Source organism: Pongo pygmaeus, chromosome 6 (assembly GCF_028885625.2).
Source record: "Pongo pygmaeus isolate AG05252 chromosome 6, NHGRI_mPonPyg2-v2.0_pri, whole genome shotgun sequence".
Lineage (NCBI taxonomy): Eukaryota > Metazoa > Chordata > Mammalia > Primates > Hominidae > Pongo > Pongo pygmaeus.
The window spans coordinates 131193197-131220540 of NC_072379.2; the positions used below are offsets into that span (position 1 = coordinate 131193197).

The 27344-nt window shown below is 43.0% G+C and overlaps 1 protein-coding gene and 1 long non-coding RNA gene across 4 annotated transcripts in view; one reads left to right on the forward strand and one right to left on the reverse strand.

Annotated features, from left to right (window-relative positions):
• The window catches only part of PLXNA4 (plexin A4), a 448758-nt gene that overhangs the window by 131677 nt on the left and 289737 nt on the right, over window positions 1-27344 (reverse strand). The gene's annotated exons all lie outside the window — the stretch shown is intronic.
• LOC129040882 (uncharacterized) lies at window positions 1013-4457 on the forward strand. Its single transcript, XR_008503736.1, has 3 exons — window positions 1013-1054; window positions 1527-1735; window positions 4242-4457. It is a non-coding gene; the product is annotated as an uncharacterized LOC129040882 (long non-coding RNA).

The window sequence follows — 27344 nt, forward strand, 5'->3', positions numbered from 1 at the left end:
AAATGCATATTATTAAATGAAAGAAGCCAATCTGAAAAGCCTACATTGTGTGATTCCAACTATATGACCTGGAAAAGGCAAAAACTATGGAGATAGTAGAAAGACCTGTGGTTCAATGAGATATAATCTCATACCTGCCAGAAAAGCTATTATTAAAAAGACAAAAAATAACAGGTGGTGAGGTTGTGGAGAAAAAAGGACACTGATGCACTATTGGTGGGAGTATAAATTAGTTCAGCCCCTGTGGAAAACAGTTTGGAGATTTCTCAAAGAACTTAAAACAGAACTACCATTCAACCAAGCAATCCCATTACTAGGTATCAACCCAAAGAAAAATAAATTGTTCTACCAAAAAGACCTGCACTCGTATGTTTATCGAAGTACTACTCACAATAGCAAAGACATGGAATCAACCTGGATGCCCATTAACAGAAGAATGGATAAAGAAAATGTGGTATATAGATACCATGGAGTACTATGTACCCGTAATAAAGAATGAGATCATGCTTTTTACAGCAACATGGATGCAACTGGAGGCCGTTATCCTAAGCAAATTAATGCAGGAACAGAAAACCAAATACTGTATGTTCTCACTAACAGGTCAGAACTAAACAGTGAGTACACATGGGAACATAAAGATAAAGATGGGAACAACAGACACTAGGGACTACTAGAGTGGGGAGGATGAAAGGGGGCTGAGGGTTGAAAAACTATCTGTCTGGTACTATGCTCACTACCTGGGTGATGGGATCATTTGTACACCAAACTTCAGCTACATGCGATTTGCCCACGCAACAAACCTGCACATATATGTGTTGAACCTAAAATAAAAATTAAAAAAAATCAGTGGTTTTCAGGGGTTGGACAGGGTTGGGGGAGTGGAGAGGGATGAATGGGCAGAGCACAGAGGATTTTTAGGGCAGTGAAACTCCTCTGTATGATATCATAATGGTGGATACCTGTCATTACACATTTGTCCAAACCCATAGGATGTACAACCCCAGAGTGAGCCCTACCGAAAACTGTGGACTCTGGGTGATAACGATATGCCAATGTAGGTTCATTGATTGTAACAAAGGGACCACTCTGGTTGGGAATGTTGATAGTGGGGAAGGCTGTGGGTGGACAGTGGGAGGAGCCAGGGAGTTTATAGGACCTCTTTCTGCTCAAATTTGCTGTGAATCTAAAACTGCCCTAAAAAATAGTGTATTCAAAAATAGTAAGTTAGAAAGCAGGCAGTATACTACTCTTTTATCATTCCTTAAATGAATACACATACATTCAAATGTCCTTCCTTGCTCTCATACAGCCAAATCTGACATGCCCAGGGGATGTGGAAGAAGGGGAAGGAGCAGAACTGCCACCAGTACTGGGGCTGCTGCAAAGGTTGAGGGACCCAATGTGGAGAGCCAGAGGTCAGGGAGGATGCAAAGTCCTGTGGCTGCAATGCCTGCGGTGGGCTGGAACAGAAAAAGGATACTCAGTGAAATTTGGCAATGGACACGAACTCACTTTCTCTCTCCTAGCTGTGCTTTTCCTGCAGGGACTGAACAAGGGCAGTGTGTGCACATGTGGGAGTGCCAGCAGCACCAGCGCAATCCAGATGTGCCCAGGCCCATCTGTGCGTGAAAATGCAGACACACCCACACTATTTATCAATTAGTGTCTGCTGCTGCCAGTGTCACCAGTTCTCTGCCTGATGAATGACGCTGGGCTGGACACACCACACCCCAAGGTATTTCCACTGTCTGCAGCAAAGCCCACCAGGGGCTGTCAATAAACATCCCCAGCATAGCCTCCAGGCACTGAATGATGGGAGTGGGTCAGATGGGCACAGCCCTTCAGGACTGGGCAGCTGCCGGCCAGCCTCGAGCAGTCTACTAAAAGAAACAGTTCCAGATGGTGCCTCCGAGCACATCCTCTGGGTAGCAGCCACTCTGCCCTAGTGCACAAGACACGGCTAGATTTCAGCCCCTACTCAGCCCCTTGGTGAGGAGTCCTTGTGCAGTGAGCAACCTACAAAACAGTATACTGTGGCTCTGTGAGCACCTACACACACAGTCCCAGGGAAATGGTGTATCTCAGAGATCCAGGAGACCCAAAACCAATCTCAGCTCTGCCTTACTTCACCAGCAGAGGTTGACCAAATAGATCAACCTCTCAGGGCTGCTGTTTTCTCACCTGTAAAATGAGAGGCTCCTTCCTGCTCTAACAATCCAAGATATATGGGAAATTGAGAGTACATTTCCCTTCCTTTCCCTGGGTTGCCCCCATTTCCCTTCTTGAACTTGACCCAGCCCTTCCAGACCAGGCTAAAACTGAAAATCAATTTTAATTATAAAAATCCGTTTTCTGTATCAATAAATCATTCTAGCCTGGCTTGGTGGTGGGGAGAAGGTTACACCTGGAACCAAGCTCATAAGTCACTCTCTCCCTCTGCCTTGCCGCTCAGGGGCCGCCACCCCTCTGCTCCCTGCTCCAATATTCATCTCCGTCATTAGGCTGTGGATTATTAATGATGTCCTGGGCTGATGGATCGGAGCCCAGATGCTCTGAAACACATTGTGCTGGTTGTAACTTGATTTTCAGTGGACCCCTTGACAGCAAACCTTGATGGGCTTTTTCCCCATTCCATGAAGGGGGTAAAGAGGGGAGTAGGACTGTCTTTCAAGGTGGTCCCATGGCTGCAGGTAGGAAAGAGCTGGTGGCACAGACAAATGGGGTGAGCCTGCCTCTCCCAGCCCACTTACTAGGAGACAGCACAGTGTTACGTACATGTCAAGTTCCCATGGCAATGAGACTTTTAAATTAATTAACTGATCAATTAATATCGTTGTTAGGCTTATTCCTTGCGTGCACTAAGGAGAGAGGCACCATCTGCTTTGGATGGCATTTCGGGGGAAGGGAGCGCTCCTCTGCTGGCTTGAGCTCAGTGGGGAGGCTGGGAAGGAAGGCAGAGACACCGGGTCTAAGGGGTCAAAACATCAGCGGACTGCCAGTCCCTAGAGACCACTTGTCGTTCATGACTCCCTAAGGTCAGTGGTTCAAGTTCACACAACTCTGCATAACACCACAACCCAAGGTTTGGATGGAGCTGGGGGCGGGAAGCCACAAATAGTGGGTGGCTCAGTGGAACCAATTCCTTTTACTAGTGGGGTCGAAGTCTCACTCCCTTTATGGCATGTGACCCCTCATAAGCCTCCAGTGCTTTATGTTGAGTCTGGACCCCTGAGCCTTACATCCAGGCAGCCTGCACAGGACCACTGAGGGAAGCACAAGTCCAGATGAGAGAGGGGGGCTGAGCTTCTCCCCTGGGTATCCATAGCTTTCCTGTTCTCCCTCACATCCATCTAGTTGGCCGAGATGCAAAATGGGAACTTCTGTGGCAAGGAACCTGGTGTGGCTTGCCCACCACCAGTGGAGTGGGGACTGCAGGACTGGCCATGCCAAATGTGTTCTGGCCATGCCATCCACACTCACCACCACCCTGCACAGGCTTACCAAGAGGCAGGCATCTGCAGCACTTCCACCCTGCAAGCCAGCAGTCCCATGGCACCCCATCAGAGCAGGCTGGGGCAGCAGCCTACTGTTTACTAGAGACGTGCCAGGGCTGAGTTACAAGTGCCTCTGAGCCTCAGCTTCTTCACTGTAAAGTAGGGGTAAGAAACCCTACCTGGGTTGTTCTGAGAGCTTGTCACACTCTAGTTCTGGTTTGGAAGCCTTTACCCATAGTTAGAAGACGGAGCGGAGCTGACACTTAAAACCTAGCAAATTGTCCATTGTGTGTGTTGATTTTGTGGGAGAGAAAACTAAAAGTAACACTCCAGATGAGATTTTAGGATTGTTTATGGAGCACTGGACTCAAAATCAAAAGACCTGGATTTGAGAGCTGACTGCCACATATCGGCTGGGTGATTTTTGAGAAGTCATTTAACCTTTCTCATCTGTCACATGAGATAATGGTGCCAACTTCAAGGAGTTGCTGGGTAGGTTCAATGAGAGATTGTGTGGAAAATCGCTTGGGAAATAGCAAGTACTAAACAGATCCATGGCATCATTTCATTTGCTACCACTGTACCATTAGCAAAAATAATTTAGAGTTCGCCTGTATCAAGCTTTCTAGGGTGCATAAATGATAGTAACTATTAACTTCTTGATTCAGTTCTTTCACTGCCTTCCATTAAGGCACCAGAAGAGAAATCATTTTTCCTTTTTTGTTCATCTGCTCGTCATTATTTCAGATATCCTGCTGCACTCAGATACAAGACTGAAGAAGCAAGAACGTTATAAAAAAGAAAGAATGAAAAGAAAGAAGAAAAGCAACCGAGCCCAGAGATGGATCCCAAAGCTGAAGAATTGGTTTAATTAAATTGAAAGCTCTGGTGCTTGTGGTAATTGCTATGAAGGAATCCATATCCCATCAGAACCCTCTCCCCTGGAGTTTGCTCCCTCTACTTTCTCTGCAGCAGGTACAAAAATTGCTTTTATCTTTAGGGAGATGCAGCCCACAGGGCCCAGAAATTATTGTGGGGTCATCTGTCTGGAGTGGGGCTTGGGGAGTAGTAGCAAATAATTCAGTCCAAACCTGGCTTTGACCTTGAATTTCCCCAACTTAGACCTCACTCTTTTTTTTCTGCAAATGAGGCCTCATACGCCCTGGTTTGCAGAGACACTTAAAAGTAGGCAGTGCTTGCTTTTGTGGCCCCTCTGCTACTTCTGCTATACACAAGGCGAGCTGGGTTTATAACACCACCTAAACCACAGGCCACGCTGGGCTCCTCATGCCCTGAGCTACCCCACCTACTCTTTGGGCATCATTTGGCTCTGGGAAATACTGTCCTCCCCGCTTTTTTTTTTCTTTTTCTTAGACAGAGTCTCACTGTGTTGCTCAGCCTGGAGTGCAATGGCGTGATCTCTGCTCACTGCAACTGCCGCCTCCTGGGCTCAAGTGATCCTCCTGCCTCAGCCTCCCAAGTAGCTGGGATTACAGGCGCCTGCCACCACACCCAGCTAATTCTTGTATTTTTAGTAGAGATGGGGTTTCACCATGCTGGCCAGGCTGGTCTCAGATTCCTGACCTCAAGTGATCTGCCTCGGCCTCCCAAAGGGCTGGGATTACAGGCGTGAGCCACTGTGCCCATCCCTGTCTGTTCCTTTTAATGCTAATAGAGAAACTTGATCCCAGAAGTAGATAAAATCAGCTTTTAAACAATGACAAATGCAACAAGCAATGGCAGGCCACAGGAAGCAATTAGGTATAGTGAGTGGGAAGAGCCCTGAAGAGACCTGGGTTTGAGTCCCAACCACACCATATACCCGGTTCATAACTTTGAGAAACTCCAGGTGTTGAGTTTGAATTGTGCTTTGGGGTCAGCTGGGTCCTGCCTGATTGTCCAGGTTTCAAAACCATTCTAAAGCATCTAGATCGAAACAGGTTGTTTCCGTACTTTCAAAAACACTATTTTGTTTACCAATTATCAAGCATTTGTTGAGTGTCCATCCCAGGCTAAGTACTGTGCTATATTGGTCAGGTCAGGCAATACAGCAACTTAAAAGTTGAAGAGAAGCCTTTGGAACCATTATTCATTCATTCAATTGAATGGTCAATTGGCATCATGAATCAAACAATTAGGAATTGGGTAGCAATACGAAGGGTGTGTGTGGGAAGGATCAGGTGGCAGGAGAACAGCAAGAAGACAGGATTGGGGTCATTTTCAGTACTGGGCAAAGAATTGAGCAGGCAGACAAGATCAGCGGGGTCCTTCCTAGGTATTTATGAATCTCTGAATCTCAAACTGAATACCCTGTGTAGCAGAAGCGAGTATATACAGACCCCAGCAGATACACATGTGAATCTGGGTAGTCCCTGAAGAACAGGACAGGGCTCAGCTACAGGTACCGTGCACTATGACCCTGCCAGCCACACACATGGGCACTAACATTCTGGGCAGTCATCTAGAAGCCAGCAGCCAGTGCAGGATGGGGGTCCCAAAGGGCTTGGGGAATCCACAAACCACATGGTCACACCCTTAATGCTGAAGAGCAGGGGAAATGGAGGTGCACCCAGGTCCTAACTATAACATGAAAAAGGATGGGTGGGAATAAGAAAAAGTCATTAGAAAAGAGGAGTTCTAAAATGGCTCAGAATCAAGAAAAAGTTCACTCAGTATCAATGTGTGGCTCAGCAGACATCAAATCTCATGATAAAGCCTTGTTTCCCTATGTTCACTGGGCTGGAACCCAAACTGAATCCAGCTCTAGGGAAAAAGAGAAGGTTTGGGGTAAGAGTGTGTGTATATGTGTGGTGTATGTGTCTGTGTGTTTGGGTGTGTGGGGGGGAGGGTAAGGAGCTGAATTTTAAAAATCCATCACAATCAATTATCGTAAGTATGTCCATTTTTCCAGCCTGCCAGCCAGAGTCAGACTGTGTGCATTTGAAATCTCCAACCTTTTAAAACATTACTGTGAAGTTGAAAGTTCCTGGTGTCTTTTGATTAAACATTGTGCTAGGTAATGACTGTTTTACTTCTTATTCTTTTTCGCCCCCTTCAAATTACTGATTGTTGTCTGACATTAGGGCCCCATTTGCTCTTACAAAATTAACAAGCCTACGAAACTCTTAATGAATTGAAATTCATCAAATGTTTGGAAACTATGGCAGTCTTAAGATTCTTTTCCTTTTAATCTATCTCTCTGCGAAATGTCTCATTTTTTCCACATATTCACTTGGATTCAGACAGCTGCACTTCAGGAATTAGGTTTTGAGTCTTGCTTATCTGAAGTAGCAGGGAGTCACCTGCCCACAGAGGTGCAAGGGCTTGAGAACTTGGGTGGTTTCTCCAACCAGCAATGTGCTTACTGTCCTTCTGCATAAGCATCAACCTGGCTGCACCAAGTGATTTCTACTTTCCATCCAAGGGTGCCTTAGGGCTTTAATACATTTGAAAAGACATTTCCAGGGTACAGTCTGGTCATCAAACAGAACTACTTCCATTTTGGAATAAAGTGACTGGGCTTCAAAGGGATTAATCTTGTGTATGGGCCATGCTACCTGCTAGGGAGTTGTGAGCTAATGGTGGGCATCCTTGAATCCCATCTTATCTGGATAGTTTCTCCTTTTCTAATGCCATCCTCATCTAGCAGCAGACCATTTACAGAGGTTCCAGTTGAGACCTTCAGCTTTGTGAAGGGTGGGAATTCCTGAAACTGTCACAAGGCTTGGGGTCTGATGAATACATAACCACCCAAGTAAGGAGCATCCAGGAGCAAATTCCACACTATCTCTTGCCTCATAAGTCAGGAAAAATAATCAGGTAACTGGGAAACCCTGAGCAAATTTCAGTCATCAGTTCACCTTGGGAAGTGGAGTTGTTACGTGAGTGTTTATATTCAGGTGTGTCTGAAGGAGGATCCTGATGAAGATGAAGAATAATGAGCATAGCCGAAGGGGAACACTTTCCTCTCTAGTCAACAACCACTTCCAATCCTTGGGCAACCAACCACACAGTTTCAAAGCCAGGTGTCCTTGGACACATGTGAATGGGGAGAGGGGTGTGCCCAGCTCACAGAGCCCTCAGCCCTAGAGCAGCTCTGATCTTGACTTAGTACATCTTCCAGCTTATCACGAGTCTAGACACACATGCCCCAAATAGTCTTGGTAGAGGCTTTCCAGGGTGATCCACTGCTGTTAAGCTACATGGTGGAGCTGGGAACCACATGGCAATCTTTGGAAACATCATGCCATCATCTCATGGTATTTAGATTCTCAGCTCAAAACTTAGAGCTCTGCCATTGGCTTCTTATATGATATGGAATCTCAGCTCTTCAATCCTCAGAATGCAGGAAATGGTTTTTTATATGTATTTGGAAAACAAGCATACTATGTAGTACAAATAACACCTCAAACCAAATGGAGGCTGTTGCGAGTCCTCACCATAATAAAGCAAAGGAAAGAACCCGTGGGGTTTCTGCCCATGTCTGAGAGCTGAATTCTGGCTTCCTTGCTCCTGCCTACTTCTTAGCAGCAGGACCTTGGCCATCAAGAGTTAACTCTATCTGACTCTAATGCATGCACTGCCACCCAGAACAATAAGCCAGGCAATGGAGAATCCTGCCAGGACCAGTATTGATTGGCTTGCTTGATTACTTGGTTAATTGAATATCACTGCTTTCTAATATAATTAAAACAAGATAAATACTGGGGCTTTGTCCCATAAGCAAGTGCCATTAGTGATCATGGTGCACACCGTGATTAAAAATGCAATCGACTGGGAGGGTTATTTATGAACTTGCCAGCCTCTAGTGCCACTCCATGGTTTGTAGGGCCTTGAGATACAACGTGGCTGGCATAGAGCTCCCTAACCTGTCACGACTGCGCTGGTCTCTTAAGAAAGGAATTTATTACACAGGGGAATGCATGCAGGTGAAACTACTTTATGCTTGCCCCTAGCTCCCTTGCTTTAAAGTATCAGACAGTGAAACTACAGCACCATGGAAATACCATGCATGACAGTTTCCTCCTTTGCCTCACTTTCCTCATTCCCAAATATAAGACTGGCTTTCTGCCCACTCTGTGCAATTCTTTATTTTACCCTCATCCAGTTTCACCATGAGCTTGAAATTTTGTTTGGATCACTGGTCTACTCATGAAACACTTATGAAAAATTACCTGAAGCAAGGCTAGTTGGAGTGTGGCTGGCAGGAGGGGCATGGGTCTTATTTACATAGGAGCAGAGGGGGTCACCCCACAGGCTGCTAAGAGAGAGAGCTAAATGCTTCATGTGAACAGCGTAGGTGCCTATGGACTAATCTACTCCCAAATGACATCTCAGACTGCTGGTGCCTCCAGGAGGAGGAAGGCTGCCAGGCTTCCTGGATGACAGATCTCAGCCCTCTTTTCTTGGATAGCATCTGTTTCTTCCTCAGTTGACCAAGGAATGTTTGTGGCATGTCAACTGCTGGCCTTCCTGGTGAATGTGTGGTGTGGGGAAGGAGTATCATGTCGCCTTTCCTGAGTCCCACTTACTGATGTTTCACCTGTCCCTGTTTCGAGCAAGGGGACAGAGTAGCACTTCATTTAGGGCTGGTGAGAGTCTCAGTTGGCAAGGCACTTGGAATACTTCCAAAAGGGGGGCTATGTAAAAACAAACTATTATTATTCTATTAGCGTGTGGTCTTAATATTTGGAATGTGTCCAGATGACACTGGACACATGTGTCCTCCCCCACCTCTGGCTCTCCACATTGGGTCCCTCAACCTTTGCAGCTGCCCCAGTACTGGTGGCAGCTCTGCTCCTTCCCCTTCTTCTGTGTCCCCTGGACATGTCAGATTTGGGTGTATGAGAGCAAGGAAGGACATTTGAATGTAGGTGTATTCATTAAGGGAATGATAAAAGAGTAGTATACTGCCTGTTTTCTAACTTACTATTTTCGAATAGACTATTTTTTAGGGCAGTTTTAGGTTCACAGCAAATTTGAGCAGAAAGAGGTCCTATAGACTCCCTGCCTCCCCTGCCACCATCCCCCCTCCCACAACAGCCTTCCCCACAGCTCCACCAGACCGGTGAGCAAACATTACAGACCAGATGAGAGTGAAAGGATGCTGCTCATGATGCCTAGAGTGGCATGGGACACCACATCAGCTCTCTTCAGAACTGGGTAGTGTTTTGATGACAAGTTAGGCATGTCTGAAATGGCCAGCAGGATCTGAAGGTGCAGATGCAATCCTATTGTAGAAATAACAAAAAGCTGACCCAGTGGTGGGACTCTAACACATTAATTTTTTTTCTGCCAAAAAAAAGACCTTTTATTTCTGCCAACTGTTGCCCTTCCAAAAACATATCCCTCTGCAGGTTTTATTTTATTTTTATCTTTTTCTGGGAATGTGGCTTCATTTTGTTGTCCTTTTCCCTGAGTGGCTGCCAGGTTTGGATGAACAGGGACACGCTGCTGGGATGTCTGATATCGCTATTGCTAGAGAGAAGAGAAAGGAATGAGGCAAATAGGGAGTCCTGCAGAGGGGAGAGGGAGCTGTCCCTAGTACATTATGGGAAGTCAGTGCTGAGGCCCCTACTTCTAATGGAAAATCACAAAGAAATGTGCTTGAGGGGTTGACAGGAATAATAAAAAACGCCAGCATGCTCAGAATCCATTCCGTTCACCCTCAGGTTTCTAAGAACTAAACTCATCGTCCTAAATGCTTACTTGGAGAGAAACCACTATGTGTAAAGAGACATGTATATATGAAGAAACAAGGACATAGCCCTACCAACAGTTTTATTTTTATTTTGCCATAAAATAAATGCTTATTAATTTCCATACCACATATGGAAAGAGCTGCCACATGTGAATTTCTTTTAGCAATAATTGCCATGCCTGTGACTCCTTAAGTTATATATACCACGGGAATAGTTTCCAAATAAGAACGCAGAGAGAGGGAGAGATTCACAGACAATAGCTTAAAAAGTCTAGAAATTATAGACTGATTGAGGTCAGCAAGAAACAAGTTATTCAATATATCCCCTGAGGGCTAGAGCCAGACTTTCCCCTATGATTCCAAAATTACTTCGCAGTTTCATTAGGGTGAAAGGCAGTGCAGCCTCATAAGTTCAGAAAGTAAAGGTTGTTCCTTAAAATTTAGATAGACTTGATAACCACTTAGGATGGCATTTTGACATTCTGTCCCCTGCTCATCAAAGAAGTTGCTCAAATTTGTGGGATAGAGGAATGAGAGCAAGAAGTATTTTAATTGCAATATTTTATGCTGTATATATGTCAATGCCTCTATAAAAATTCAGGAAATCAGTACTGCTAATAAACCTGATGTACAGGCAGAATCATTTACAATGTGGAGGAGCTGTCCTCAAGTTCTGGTGCTGAAATACAGAACCAAAGAATTTTATCATTTAAAGTGCCTACACAATATGAATGAATGTTTTCTCCTGGCTCTGAGTAGAGCTGCTGCTCAACCATCTATGACCAATATAAAGCTAAAAGAGTACTTGTTCCATCACTAGAGAATTATAGAAAAATCTTTTTTGAAACTTTTCAATGCAGTGGAGATGAGTAGTACTCACTTGTATCTGGTTCTTATTTTTTTCCGAGACACATAGGAGTGGAGCTTCCCTACCCCCTTGCAGTTATGTGAGGCCATATGACTATCTAGTGGAATGTAAGTGAAAGTGAAATGTATAACTGCTGCACCAAAATACGGAAGTCACTGTGTGACCATTCAGCTCTTTCCCCCACAGCAACAATAATATTGACCACATTTGAGACAGAAGAGCCACAAGAAGGAATTAGCCTAAATTCCTAAGTGCCCATCTGGAAAGGATCCTCCTTGGAAGATCTGTCAGATCCATAGTAAACTTTGAATGAAACAGAAATAAAATGTTATGTGTTAAAGTTCCTGAATTTTTGAAGCTTATCCTATTCTATCCTATCTCATCTTAATATACTAAGTTATTCATCTGGATGTCTAAAAACCATGACCATCACAATAAAACTTTACACTGCTATCAAAGACATCAAATAAATAGATAGGGAAACAAGGAACTTTAGTCACTTAGGAAAAAAATAAGAAACATACCTGACAATGTACCCTCCCTCCACCCCAGTGGTGACTGGTACATAGCTTTATTTGGGAAAGCAACAAAGGAAATATTTCCAGAGGCTGAGGCACCTCTTTGGTATAGAAGTCCATTTCTGCACTGCCTTTTAAAATGGTCAAATAATCCATGTTGAATTTCTGATAATCAGAGTTCTATGTATAAAGAAGCCAAGGTCAACACCACTGTCATGAAATGATGGATGTAACTATCAAGCAGAGGTCAAAGAGGATCAGAATTCAACAGAGACCATGGGATGTGGTCAACAGGAGGTCACAGGTTACCTTTTTAAAAAAGTAGCTTCATTGGAAAAACCAGATTACAGAGGGTTGGGGAAAGAGTTAGTGGTGAAAAAATGAAAGTAGAAACTCTAAACTACAGACTCATATTATGTAGTGGTAAAGGAAAGAAACAAAGCTGTAGTTTAAAAGAGAAAAATAAAACTTGAGTTTGATTGAAGGTAGAGATGAAAAAACAGACGATAGGAAGAAACACAAGATTTTGAAAATTTGGACAGAAAGTCCCACGTATGCTTGAAGGAAGGAGGGATCAGAGCACAGGTGGAAGACGCTTGTTACCAGAAGGAGAAACACATGAGGGTTTAGGTAGGTTTTTTCTTCTGCATTTCTCACTTGAGTCAGTGCATCAACATACAACTAATTTCTAATGGCCAAGAACTCCAGGAATCATCGCAAACACCTTTTATGTCCTTCAGGCTTCCCTGCATTCTGTTATCAGCAATGCTATTTAACTGCCTCAATATCTCTTAACCTATACCTTTGTCTCTATTTCTACAGCCTTAAATCAGGACCTTAATTTTGATGGAGCTATTCAAATCATGGCTTTACAAGTACATTACAAACTTCTCAGTTTCTCATCTGTAAAATGGAAATAAAAACAACTAATTTTTATAAGCACTGCTGTGAAGATTAAATTAAATAAGCCCCTGGCAGTGGATCACAAAAACGTCTTGCTTGGTCTCCCTAGCCCTGGATTTCCTAGTTTTTATTTATTCACTATTTTGTCCCTAGAATGATCTGTTTGATCTGTTTGACAATCAAGTCTTGCATAGTTTCATTCCTGCTTAAATCAAGTCAGTTAGTCTCTTTCGTTTATAGAGTAAAATCCAGGGGTTCTTTTAGTATGATACTAGGATACAGTATGATACAATTGTTGCCCAACTCTTCAGTCTTCACCAATCTCTCATCTCAATTTATGTACCAGCAACATTACACTTCTTATAGCTTCCCTTAAGACACAGTAATGTTTCAAAGTTTCCTATGACTTTGTGATGCTGTTCCTTCTGCTGAAATGTCCTTTTTCTCTCTGGTTTTCTCAGCAAAATCCTATTAATCCTTGAAACCCAGCTCATATTTGGCCTCCTTAAGAACCTTCTTCATCGCTCGTTCTCCATGTTACCTCTCCATAATGTATTCACTTTGCTTGTCACACTTAACTCATTATATTGTCATTTATGTCTTTGCATGTCAGCTTTCAATAATCATGAATGCTTTGAAGGGCAGGCTGTGTTTTATTTAACTCTCTAACTCTCTTTCCTAAAGCCGTATCTACTACCTGGTAGGTATTCATCAAATGTTTGACAAATGAATAATTGAACAAATGCATTTGCCTGTATGGAGCAATCATAAAACGGTCATGAAGATGATCCCTACATAGCCTTCATCTTCATGGAGCAGATGTAATCCACTCTGAGTGATGTCTGTGTTTCCAGAATTGTTGAAAGTGGACGCACTGGAACCTAACATTGGGGGAAAATATAATACACTAAGCTCACACTGGAAACTCTTTGTTTGGAACTGGAACCCTTTAATTCATGCCTCATTGGTTTTCAACGCACACACACACACACACGCACGCACACACACATGCACACACACACACCTCCCGTCACTTTGTCTCCAGAATCATAACATTATAGGCTATCTCAACCTTGAGAATTGCACCCAGCTTTGCTGACTGACCTCAACTATGTACTGCTCAACTTTTCATCTGACCTTGATTCTAGAATATAAGAGAAGCTATATTGAGGAACAGCAAGATCCTCACTTAGTTATCTGCTGGGGTAGTATTATGCTGCATGGTAATTCCGCTTAGAGGCAAAAAGGAGAGGGGAGGTAGATCAGGGAAGCTGACGGCCACAGTGTTGACTGAGAACCTAGGACTCCCTAGATGAGTTTCCTCTCCACAGCCACAACTTGCTATGAGACTTCAGCTTGTTTCCCCCTGTTTATAAAATGGGGAGAACTCTGTAACACCAGCTCTCATCTATCTACAAAAATAAAAAATGGAAAGAGACAGCCTCCAGCTTTTAAAGTACTGAAGGGGCTTATAAGCAGCAACTAAAGTCCAGAAGTCTCATTTGAGGAAATGAGAATTTATGCTCACGTAAAAACCTGGGTGAGAGTGTTTATAGGAGCTTTATTTGTAATTTGAACTGGAAACAGCTCAAATATCATTCAGTTGGTGAATGGGTACACTGAGGTTCACCCATGCCATAGAATACTACTCAGCAGCAAAGAAAAAAGGAGAATAAAGGGGGAATAGGAAATGAGGGAGGCATTTCTGGACCACCATTTATGACTCCCTGTGGTGTAGTGAGGCATCCCCCAGTAGAATTCCCCGGTGAGGAACACAGAGGCAGCACCAGGGTGCCTGAGCAGAACACTATTAGCAGATGAGAGGGGGGTGCAGAAGGAAAGTGGGAGGATATTTGAAAGAACTTCAGTTTCAAAATTGTCCTAGGAGACTGTGACAGAACCAGGAAAATAAACCATTTGTCTCTTCTTCCTTTCTTTTCTTGTTCCAAATTAAAAAAAAAAAAACAAACTGATACTGTTTACTCAGTGGATAATGTATGGGCAGTTTAAGGCTGGCTAGGAATGTGACTTGCCATTATACATACAGCTATGCTTCTTAATTTCATGTATCTATCTGGCTTTCAGCTAATTTTTAGAATATGAGTCATGTCTAATTTTGTAACTACTTTAATAAACTCTATAGATTAGCAGGTATTCAAAACCTAAGAGTTATGGTCCTGAGAATTTCTGTGGTTAAAAAAAAATTAGAAGTTGAAAAATATAAGATGTTTGGGGGACTATAAAGGTGAGGAATGAACTCACATATGAAATTATTAAAGCTTTTGTATATATTTTTTAATCTTCTGAAATAAATCATCACCACCATCCAACAAAAAAAAAAAAAAAGAAAAAAGGGGCAACAACATGGATAAACGTTAAAAGCACCGTGTTGAGTGAAAGAAGCCAATACAAAAGACTATGTATTGTATAATTCTATTCCTAGGAAATTACAGAAAAGGCAAAAATATGGCGACAGAATACAGGTCAATGATTTCCAGGTGCTGGAGACAGAGAGCGAAGACTGACAGCAAAGGGTCATAAAAGAATTTTGGGGAGTGATGGCAATGTTTATATCACAAGCGTAGTGGTAATTACACTAATATGTGTGTGTATATATATATATTTCTATTTTAAGACCTATTGATTTTGAAATAATTTTGGACTTACAAAAAGTTGCACAAGTAGTAGAAAGAGCTTCTATATCCCCTTCCCCCAGCTTTTCCTAAAGTTAAGAGCATATATAACCATGTCCTATGCTCAAAACCAGGACATTAACATTGGTACAATACCATGACCTAAGCCCTAGGTCTTATTCTAACTTCGCCAGTTCTTCTATTTAATTTCTTATTCTTTTCCCGGGTCCCCCATTCCATTTAGTTGTTATAACTCCTTTGTAACCTCATCATCTCTCATTTCTACAAAGTCCTCAATCCTTCATCGTCTTTATGACTTTGACACTTTCAATGAGTACTAGTTAGTAATTTTGTAGAATGCCTGTCAATTTGGGATTGTCTGAGGTTTTCACATGATTAGAATGAGTTATATATTTTTGGCAAGAATACCACAGAAATGATATTGTGCCCTTCTCAGTGCATCCTTTTTTTTTTTTTTAAGGAGATGGGGGTCTCACTATGTCACCCAGGCTGGTCTTGAACTCCTGGCCTCAACTAATCCTCCTACTTAGCCTCCCAAAGTGTTGGGATTACAGGTGAGAGCCATAGCACCCAGCCTCAGTGCATCATATCAAATTGTTATGATGTTCTCAAGTCTTGTTACTGATGATATTAACTTTGATCACTTGGCTAAGATGGTTTCTGCCAGGTTTCTACACTATAAAGTTATTATTTTCCCTTTATAGTTAATAAATATTCAGGGTTAATACTTTGAGACTATGCAAATATTCAGTTTCTCTTCAAACTGTTGCCCACAATTTTGTATCCAGTAGTGACTCTTCTCTATAATTATTATTGTAACATAGTTAAAAATTTTTCTTCTTTTCTTCCACATTTTAAAATCTTGATTTTGTCATCTAATTGTTTCAAACATTTTTATTTTGAAGCAGTTGTAGAACCGCAGGAAGTTGTAAAGATAGTACAGAAATGTTCCATGTGCCCTACACTCAGCTTCCCCCAATGGTTGTATTTTACAAAATCATAATATACTACCAAATCAAGAAATGGACATTTCTTTAAAATGCGGGTATAGTTCCATGTCATTTTATTACATGTCTAGTTTCATGAAACCACCACCACAATCAACATCCAGAACTATTTAATCACCACCATAAAACCAGACACTTAAAATTGGTGATCAGATGCACATTATACCTCAGTAAAGCTGGCAAAAGACCGAAACCAAAAACCACCCAAATATTGCCAGGATTATATTATACTAAGCACTCTATAACTATCAGCTCTCATACTGTTGCTGTTTTATCACAGAGAAATGCCAGTCCCAGAAACAAACAAAGGAGCTAGGGACCTTTCCTTTTGCATGCCTCCCTGATTGCTGCTATTCTGGATGGATTAGATGGAAATGAGTCGCCAGCACCTGGGTCTAGCACTCCTCTAGCTCTACTGGAGTGATTCCAGGGTTGTCACCCCCATACATGTGACATGTGACTCTCATGCATGTCAGCATGGGCTTTCTTTTGCTCCCATTTTCCCCCTCTGCAGTGACTATATTTTGTTATTTGCATATACCAAGTGCATCTTGCTTCCGAGTCTTTTCCATTGCTGTTCCCTCTGTCTCGAGTGTTCTCCTTGAAGACGTCTGGTGGCCAGCTCTCATTTCATTTATGCAGAAAGAGCTTCCTGGGCCACCTAGTCTGAACTGGCCCCTCCTTGCAACCCTTAGTCCCAGTTTCTCTCTATCATGTGACTGTGTTATTCCATTATAGCACTTATTGCTGGAAGAAGCTGTCTTGGTTATTTATTCTCTGCTGTGTTTATTGTCTATCCCCGGTCCCTTCCAGAATGTAAGCTACGTAAATGCATGAGCATAGCCTGTTTGGTCCACTGCTGCCTCTCCACTCTGTCAAAGGAATATGAGTGGGGACTTTCTAAAATTTTTCACACCCCCAGAAGAGTTTTCCTGCCACCTTCCTTCTCATTCTCTCTCCTCTCTTCTTCTCTTTCAGCTCTGTCTCCTCCCGCTTCCAACACATACCCATTGAGATGGAAAATAAAGTATAGGATATCATCAGTGGAATCACAAGCAAACCCAGCGACTTCCTCCTACTCCCAGCCTTTTCTGCAATGACCCCCTCCTTCCCCACCCTTTCCCTTGGCGCCCTGCCTGTTGTTGATGGGTGCCTGCAGGAGGAGTGCCCAGAAAGCAGGGCTCTCCCTGAGTCGTCCCTAAGCAGCTTATCCCTAAACTGCATTTAAGTTAATAGAAAAGGTTTCCCCAGAAATCTGCAGGCTTCTTGCCGTTCCCACTCTTCCCCTTTGCCCTGCTGCAATCTGGTTAGCCCTGTTATTATTATTTCTGTGGAATGGCATATATCTGTGCCATTAACTCTACATATTTCTAGGGGAAAGAGGATGGAGAGGAAGAAAAGACTGATTATTTATCAAAGAAAAGACATTTTTTCCTCTCTCTAGACAGCCAGGTAGATTTTCTGAACTCATTTCTGCCCTGGAAATGGGGCTGCTGCTTCTGAAATGAGTCCTCTGTGTTGGGGGTGGGCTCTGTTTTTATGGCCAGTGGGTAATAGCATTTTCTGATTTATGAATTGGCATCCGGGGGAGGTGCTGAGCCCCTAGGTGGATTCATCATGGGGAGAACAGCCATATAAATACTCCTGTCACATAAAATTATTGTTCTCATTTTGATTTTTAAAGAATTTTATTTTGTAAGATGGTGGGATTGAGAAGATATTAGTGAGGAAGCAGGAGAGGAAGGAGTCACTTGGCCCCTTTTTCCTAGAAGGCAAACATTTTTGTCTGGACATTCTCCGGAAACACTGGGTTGCTTAGAAGTCAATTACTAGAATGGTTTACTTATTCAGGGAATCCTTAGCACTGTGGCTTAAGTGGGGGAAGCTGGATCTCAGGAGTTTGACCCAGGCTCCAATTGGGAATTTTTTTTAACTGGTGAAGAAAAGGTCATTTCATGTAAATTCTTCCCACCTTCCCTAAATCAGTGTGAAGATTCATTTAAATGCACCAGATGCTTATGAGTATCTGCACAGTACCAACCACCATGCAGGTCCTGTGAGGGCTGCAAGCCAATTATAAGCCCTGGTGTCTGCCCTGCAGGAGAGTGCAGTCTGGAGAATGAATGTGAGGATGACTCAGTATAGGACACAGGCTTTGAATCATGCACAGGATTTCCCCGGGGAGATGAGTCCCACAGTGTCCTGAACAGATGGCAGGAGGAAAGCAGAGGCTCAGGAGGGAGGACACACACCATGTGGCTGCCCAGAAAATGAGAAACTGTTGGCGGTTTATGCTTTGTGTTTCAGACTCTTCTCTCCAATAAACCTGTAAACTTTCTGAGGACAAGTACCTTGCCATAGACTTGCTTGGTTCTTACCCCTTTTCTTCCCTGACCTTGAGGCTTAACACCTAGTAGGGCAGGAGAAACCACACTGTTTTCTAAGAAAGGCCAGATAGCATATATATTTTAGAATTTGCAGAGGCCATATGGTCTCTGTCTCAACTATGCAACTCTGCTGTTGTGGCCAAAGCAACCATAGACCACACATGTAAATGAATGGGTGTGACCAAGTTCCAATACAACTTTATTTCCAAAACCAGGTGGTTGATCAGATTGGGAATGTCACTTGCCAGCCTCTCTACTGGGTGAACAATAAGTGCCTGTTGAATTGAGTTAAAGTGATGTAAATTAATAATAAGTATACCTCATTTTTAAAATGTCAAATATGACCTGACAAAGTATGCAAATGTAGAACATGTGAAAAGAGTTATTTTCTATGCAGAAAGTTCCTGTGGTCAAATAACATACAACCTGTTCTATAAACACATGTCAAGAAATGGTCCCTTACATACAACCTGAATCTCAGAATTTTCTCCAGTGTGCAAGATATGGCACAGACATTATCTTTTTGCACAGCACCAGGCTTCAGAGGGCAGTAAAAGGGAAAGAATCTCCCTTCTCATTTCATAGGCCTGAGGAGGAGCTGTGCCAGAGTCTGAGACTGGGAGGCAGATTCTTCTGGATGAGGGAAGCCCAGGCTGTTGGGCTGCCTCTAACCAGTATGTCTAACTATGGGAGGCTTCTGTTCATTTCTTTAATTTATTTCTTTGTTTTCATGGCAGAAAAAACTCCAAATTCCAAGGGTCAACTAAGCGCCTACCACCAGCCCATGCGTGGCCACAAAAAGCCTTCGTGTCATCAGGCAATGCCAACTAGTTAATAATGACCAGCGTCTTCATTAATGGCCCGAGGCAGGGGTCCTCAGGGCAGTGAAGGCCCTGGGAGAGAGACTTGCCAGTGGCTGCATGGGGAGAATGGTTTGCAAGAAGCATATCTGCTGGCCACTATCAAGGGCATATCCACCCATGCTCAGCTCTTTAGAAAGGTAGTAATTAGTTTTTTCCCCTTCGGTGTACACAGTGAATGCAGCAGAATCTGGCATTTGGAGAACCATTGGAGTCTGTCCCTCTCATCTTGATTTGCCTGAGGTTTATGTCTACAACTAAGAAATATCAAGATTGCAAGGCAGTTCAGGGGTTGTGTTCAGCTCCCAAGGAGAGAAAAGAAACTTTCACATGTCAGGGCTTCAGGCAAGGAGAGGTCACTGCAAAGGAAGATTGATCGTGACTTGGCTGGCTCTGTACCACATTGCGTCTCTTGCAAACTGCAGGTGGTGATAACAATGACTGAATAGTAAGCTCCCAGAGGGTATAGAGCTTGTCTTGTGCATCTCTGGATGTTCCAGCATGAAGACGTATGCACAAAGTTACAGGGACAAAGATTTCTAGACCTACAGAGTCCATTGTGGTCATCTGGAAAGTGCTTCCTGACTGATGAGTGGTGCACACTGTGATGGGCCAAGGTGTGCCACCAAAGTGAAACTTTCAGCCATTGGGGCAGCTGGAAAATACCTCATTCCCTCTGGTCATTAGAGGACTTCCATCACTTGGGCTAGCCATACAAATACATTCATTTTCCATGTGTGCCTTAACATAGTGACAGGTTGGAAAGCATTGATCTGCTCTATGCATGAGAAAATTAAGGATGGGCATGGTGGCTCACACACTTTGGGATGCCAAGGTGGAAGGATCACTTGAGTTCAGGAGTTTGAGACCAGCCTGGGAAACATAGTGAGACCCTATTTCTACCAAAAATTTAAAACAAAAAATAGCCAGGCATGGTGGTATGCACCTGTAGTTCTCAGCTACTTGGGAGGCTGAGGTGGGAGGGTTGCTTGAGCCTGGTGGGGTAAAGGCTGCAGCGGGCCATGATCATACCATTGCACTCAGTCTGGGCGACAGAGTGAGACTCTGTCTCAGTGAAGAAAAAAAGAGAGAAAATTGAGACTTGGAAGTCAAGGTCTCACAAGTCAAGAACTTGAATCCAGTTAGCTTTACTCTATGTTTAATACTTCACCTGCTACTCCACTGCCACCCACAGTAAACTGTCAACAAATAACTGTAGAAGGCAAGTTGTTGAGATTGAGAAATCACTTTAAAACTAGTGGAGGGAGAGATGATGACATTAGCATGGCTTGAGATGGCAGCCGGATGCCCAAAGCTGAAGTCAACATATTGCCAGTTTACACAAGGCATTCTTCTCTAGGTTAGTGACTTTCATTTTGACCATGACTCATGGCAAGAGATATGTTTTACATTGCAACTCAGGGCATACATACATGCCCATATATAGTTTCACAAATAGTAGTTATCCTTACTATGTTTGATGGCCACTATTCTATTCGACTTTATTCTATTCCATTAAAAAAAAAATTCTGGTCATGACCCTTTAAATTGATTTCATGACCCACTAAATTGATTTCTTGACCCACTAATGTGTCATGACCAGCAGTTTGAAAAACACTGGCTTGACCCTATTCCAGCTCCCCGCCCCTCCTCAGAGGCTGGGAGAATGGAAGGTGAATGTGGAGAAAAAGAATGAGACAAGAGATCGAGAGATTGAGATAAAAGTAAGGAAGAAGGTGGGAGAAACAACAAAAATAGTGGAGGGGATAAAGGAAAGAATGGAAATTAAATGAGAAGAAGGGAGCAATGAATGAGAAATGGGAGACATAATGAGAAAAGGCAAACTCTATACTGACAGATTCATATCCGTGAAAACTGCTCTCAAGCTCCACAGTCATTCTGGCCATATTTATACAAGAATCTTCCCTGCCAACATTAATGGCCATAGCCTTGATAATGCTGTCTGCCTGTCTGGGGATTTCATATCTGTCAGCACCATCTCAAATTCCTATAGTGACTCTCAGAGAGAATCTTCCATCCATTCTTCAGGAAAAGAACAGAAAAGACTAGAAGGCATTGGGTAAATTACCAAAGAATAGAAACTGACCACACCAACTTTACCCACTCCTTTGCACCATGGCTTCTATAGACTTTGAGCTGAGTCTACACAACAAACTCTTGGTACAAAGGAGATTGTTTTAGAAGGTAACAGAAAAGTGAAATTCAGGGATTGAGGTAAAGTTAATTCATAAAGAAGCTGCAAGTTTACATACTCCAATAGCCAGAGGTCTCTAACTGATTTTGACTGCACACTTCATTGTAAAAAATTCTTTGAGCATGCACCTACAATACACATATATTTATTTATAAATAATTTATTAATAAATAATATATATGTTCTGCTCATTAGCATCATAGCACTATCAAACCTTTAGAAAATTAGGAAATTAAGTGAGATAAAGATAAAATAGCACCTTAATTTGTATTTGATTTTACAAATGAGTGATATAAAACATTTTACTATCACCAAGAAAATTATTATAATGGTAAGAGTGATGTGCTAGAATTGGTTTTATTATTGTTTAATACATTCGTTTAGCACTTAGTGATACAAGGCTCTAAGGTCTAAGGTTCAATTTATTTCCATACTTTGTTTTAATGGCTGTCATAACTGAAAAGGACACCTCACATAGACAGAGATGTAAAAAAGTGCATTGTTGGCTGTGCTGAATAAATCGAGATTTTTTTTTTCAGTCTCATGCACCAATTATGTGAAGACTGTTGTTGAAATTCAGCTAGTAGATTTCCATCTTCTCTGATGTCAATCAGCTCTTGGAACTAATGGGAGGGTGCTGAATTCTTATATTTTTTAACAAAGGGGTCAAAATTCTCTGAAACTCTTCATTTGGAAGATTTTTAAGCAGGTAGAAAATTCTGTTTCCAAGTTTTAAAAGTTTTAAGATATGAATTTTTAAAGTGTCACATTTACTCATTATCGGCAACAAAATCACATAATGATGAAAATATTTCCAAACATTTTTTCTCTCCCCAAATGATCTCCCCATGCCATAAATCCTTCTGAAAGTACTTACTTTCTTACCCATTGTGAATATATTACCTTTATATTGGAGGGAAAGATTAAGTGTTTATTTTTTCAAAGTTACCAGCAAAGTGGCATACTCTGACAGCTGCTTGTCAGAACTGAAAAGGTCAGCAAATGTGGAACATTTTGGTTCTTTTAAAAGAAAAATGATTAATTATGTTTCCATAAGCAGCAGACCTCTGTGTTGTACAAAGAATTTCCATGGTCACTTGTACATCATTGCAAAGTATTAGAAAGATTTTATTTAAAGGATTTTTTTATAACATTGATAATATCTGTCACACATAAATTGCAAATTTGTTGTAGTATGTTGAAACTGACTCAGCCAGTGAGGATGCCAGTGTCAAGCCCTCCAAGATGTAGGGTTCCCAGCATCTCTGTGCCTCTCTAATGCATGAATGACTGATGCATAGACCAAGGGAGGCAGACACTAGCTAGCATCAACTCTATATTAAACACAAGTAAAACCAGATTTCTTGTTTTAAATAAAAAAATTTTTAAAAACAGTTATAGGCCAGGTGCCATGGCTCATGCCTGCAATCCCAGCACTTTGGGAGACCAAGGCAGGTGGATCTCTTGAGCTCACGAGTTTGAGGCCAGCCTGGGCAACATGGAGAAATCCCATCTCTACAAAAAATACAAAAATTAGTTGGGCATGGTGATGCCCTGAGACTACCCTGTATGCCCTGATGCACACCTGTAGTCTCAGCTACTTGGGTGGCTGAGGTGGAAGGATGGCTTGAACCTGGGAGGCAGAAGTTGCAGTGAGCCACGATTGCACCACTGTACTCCAGGCTTGCAGCCTGGGTGATAGAGCCAGACCTTGTCTCAGAAAAAAAAAAAAAAAAGAAGCAGTAGTTCTAATAGTTTCTCCCCTTGCTTCATCGGAGAGTGTTCCTTCTTAGCAGCCCTTGGCATCAAAATGCATAACACTAAAGAGGCAAAAGGGAGCTCAGTGTTTTAGAGTTTGGTCTCTGGTATTCTGGAGCAAAACAGTAAATAAATAGCCTCCCCTAGATTATTGTGAAGTTGGGGATATTGGGTCATCAGCATTCAACTTTATTTTATTTATTTATTTTTTGAGATAGCGTTTTGCTCTGTTACCCAGGCTGGAGTGTAGTGGCACCATCACAGCTCACTGGAGCCTCGATCTCCTGGGCTCAAGTGATCCTCCCACCTCAGCCCCCCAAGTAACTGGGACCTACAGGTGCTCACCACCATACCCAGCTAATTTTTGTAGAGATAGGGTTTCACCACGTTGCCCAGGCTGGCCTTGAACTCTTGGGTTCAAGCAATTCACCGGCCTCGGCCTCTGAGAATGCCAGGATTATAGGCATGAGCCACTGTGCCCAGCTAGCATTCAACTTTAATTGTGGAAGACAGAGTAATAAATATTTGACAATAAACAATGTCTCCTAAATTAAGAACATCTGAGAAGATACAAAGTGATACATGAATTCCTGTTGAGAACTGTGTAACTGGCAGCAGTAGGAGGCAGACTTTTAATAATAGTAATAAAATGTGTGCCTTTTGGAAAAGAACAGTGAATTAGAGACTGAGAGCACGGACTAAGCTCAGAGGTGAGGGAGGCTCTGCAGACCTAGCGTGGAGAGATACGATCCTGGGCATTTGTGTGAGCATGAGCAAGCCAAACATCAGTTAGACTCAAAGGCAACAGCTGCCCAGACTTCAAGGGGTAACTCTGAGAATCTGATTGATGAAGAGAACCTTCCTTTCCCCAATCGCAAGAAGGAAGACCAAGAAGAACTCGGCCTGTGCTCATGACAGAACAGCACACACAAAAGAGTAACTGGGGTCAGGCCTACAGCCAGAGAGACTAGCCAAGGAAAAGGTAGAGGAAACCAGGAGAGCTGGGAGAAGATAGTTAAGTCTTTCCCAGTGAAGGTTCCACAATGCACCAATCACTCTAGGTGCTCCTGGTACCATGAGTTCTGTGGCCAAATGACTTTGAGAGATACTACTTCCTACATTTGTCATCTCACTCATAGCTCAGAGATTCATAATACCATTAGTATATTAAATGCACTATAAAATGCTATAGTCAAGACATCCACTTAACTCAAGGGCTGGACACAGTGGCTCATGCCTGTAATCCCCGTGCTGTGGGAGGCCAAGGCAGGAGGATCACTTAAGCCTAGGAGGAGCCCAGCGTGTACAAAACAGCAAGACCATCTCTACACAAAATTTTTAAAAATTTAGCTTAGAGAGAAAGGGCACCTGTAGTCCCAGATACTCCAGAGGCTGAGGTGGGAGGATCATTTGAGCTTAGGACTTCAAGGTTACAGCGAGCTATGATGGCACCAGTGCACTCCAGCCTGGGTGGCAGAGTGAGACCCTATCTCTAAAAATCTCTATATATCTATACATCTGCTCAACTCAGATTTTCTCAAACATATTTGACTAAAGAAAGCTTTTGTTTTAAAAAAAATCTTGCAGAATTTTGGTTCTAAGAAATAAAGTTTGGGAAATGCTGGACTACCTAACTGATGTTTAAATCTGTACCAAGGCAAGGACTGGCAGGAGGTCTCCTACACATGTCATGCTTCATGTGAATATCATTTGTCTCTTGAGACCCCCACACTTTAATGAGAGTGAACATTTATCTCCCAGCCTGTGGATTAAAAGGGGTTTTGAGGGAATAGAACTTTCTCCAGAGGGCCTTCCTCTCCTGCTGAAGGTGATCTCAGGTGTGAGTAGTGGCCCTAGCCAAATGCCATGTCTCAGGAAAGGGGGTTGGGCACCTCTGTCCACTAGAACACCCAAGGGGCCTTGGAACCTGTGGACTCAGACTATGAGGCCAGAGCCAACCAGGAGTGGGGCCGATGGAGGCCTCCTGGTCTGCTCTCGGTCACTCTTGGCACCAAAAACACCTAATACGCTCCAGAGGATACGGGAGTGAGTTTATGAATGATGGAAGAAAAATATTACAGGTGGATTTCTTTCTTTTCTTTTCTGAAACCTCCCCCTTCCAGGTTCAAGCAATTCTGCCTCAGCCTCCCAAGTAGCTGGGACTACAGGCACACACCACCACGCCTGGCTAATTTTTGAATTTTTAGTAGAGACGGAGTTTCACCATGTTGGCCAGGCTGCTCTCGAACTCCTGACCTCAGATGATCTGCCCACCTTAGCCTCCCAAAGTGCTGGGATTATAGGTGTGAGCCACCACACCTGGCATAGGTGGATTTTTTTTCAATAAAACATAGACATTCTTATAATAGTCACCAGCATACTGAAAATCATAGAGATGAAAGCTAAGCCTCATTGAGTTGTCATTATGTGCCAGGCAATGTGCTAAGAATTTTATGTGCACTTTCTTATTTATTCATTGTAACCACACAGCCAATGGGCACTAGGATATTCCCATTTTGCCGATGAAGAAACTGAAATACCCAGAGATTAAATAACTTGTCCAAAGTCAAGTGGCAGAGCCAGAATCCGGAAGCAGAGCTGTGATTCTAGCCCTGACCCACCTTCAAGCCATCCAGTTTGCAACTGGATAGCCTTCTGCACCAGCTGGAATCCTTTTGGAGAAGGATATGTTCTCTACCTGTTCCTCCACCTCTTCATTGTTTTTCTGGACTTTGTCTAAATAAGTATTCAGATAATCTCCCCTTAGCCATTGTGCATCCCTTCAAAACCATCGCATACATCTCTGAGTCAGTTTCAAATTGATGTCTCCACTGTCTGCTTGTAATATCTGAAATGCACTTGAAAGACTCATATGAGATATGTAAATAAATGCCATTTGTAATTTACCCTTTTATACCTATATTGCATTTAGTAAAGTCACATGGCATCATTAATGCTAACTAGTCATCTTGAACAAGGGCATAAATTAATGTGCATCTATTTACTTTTGAAAACGTCCCATTGATATTCAAACGGAGTGTAAAATGTACTTAAGTATCAACATTTCTGGTCTGTTTTCCACAGAACTCAAGAGCAAGTCAATCAGTGCTCATGGAATTTAACCATTTCCATTAGGATACCGTCCCTAGGGGACAGGAGAGTGGGTTGGAATGGTGTGAGTCAACTTCTACCAACACCTGGCCTGTTGAGAGGGGTGAGGTGGTCAAGGCCCACCCCCCACCCCCACCCACAAGTGAGGATCAGTGGTAGTCTTAAGAAAGACCCCAAAGACTCCAGCCTCCAGACCAGAGTCCTTGTAATGACCTCACTCAAAAGCGTAAGGAGAATTTGCCCTTCAAATTGACATCTTTTTCTTCCCTGATCCCTAACTCCATGAGAAAGTTGGGTTTCTGGAGCAATTCCCATAGTAGGACCACACTCTTTTCAACACCCTTCAAGCTGGAGCTTGCTCTCACTTTACCACTGCAGAGCTTCCAGAACAGGGCCTTCCCTCGGCCCTTGTCTGATTGTGTACAGGGACTGGATCTGTGTGGGGCATGCAGTGGGTGCTTACTAAACAGACACGGGGGGACAGGAGCTGGAAGCTAGCAGAGAAGCAGCCCTGGTCCTGTCTGTCCACCCTGTGGAGTCTCCTCATGTGCTGCTAAGTGGACGATTATAGGTGGTTGTCTTTAAAAATGGCACTTAGAGTGCCCCAAAAGTACCAGGACACCGGCGCTAAGTTAGGAGAAGGTGCAATGACTGTCAGGGCAATTGCCGGAGACAGATGCTTAATGGAGTTCAGGATTAGAGACCTGCCAGCGCTTTCCTTAACCACTGGCCCTTGGGTTTCCTTAGCTTTCCTCCTGCTCCACATCCTCCCTCACCCACCCCTGCTCTACCTCCACATCATAGCTCTTCTTCTCTATTCTGGGGCAGAGAGAAGGAAAATGAGCCAGTTTTCCCTCTGCTCTAGAAGT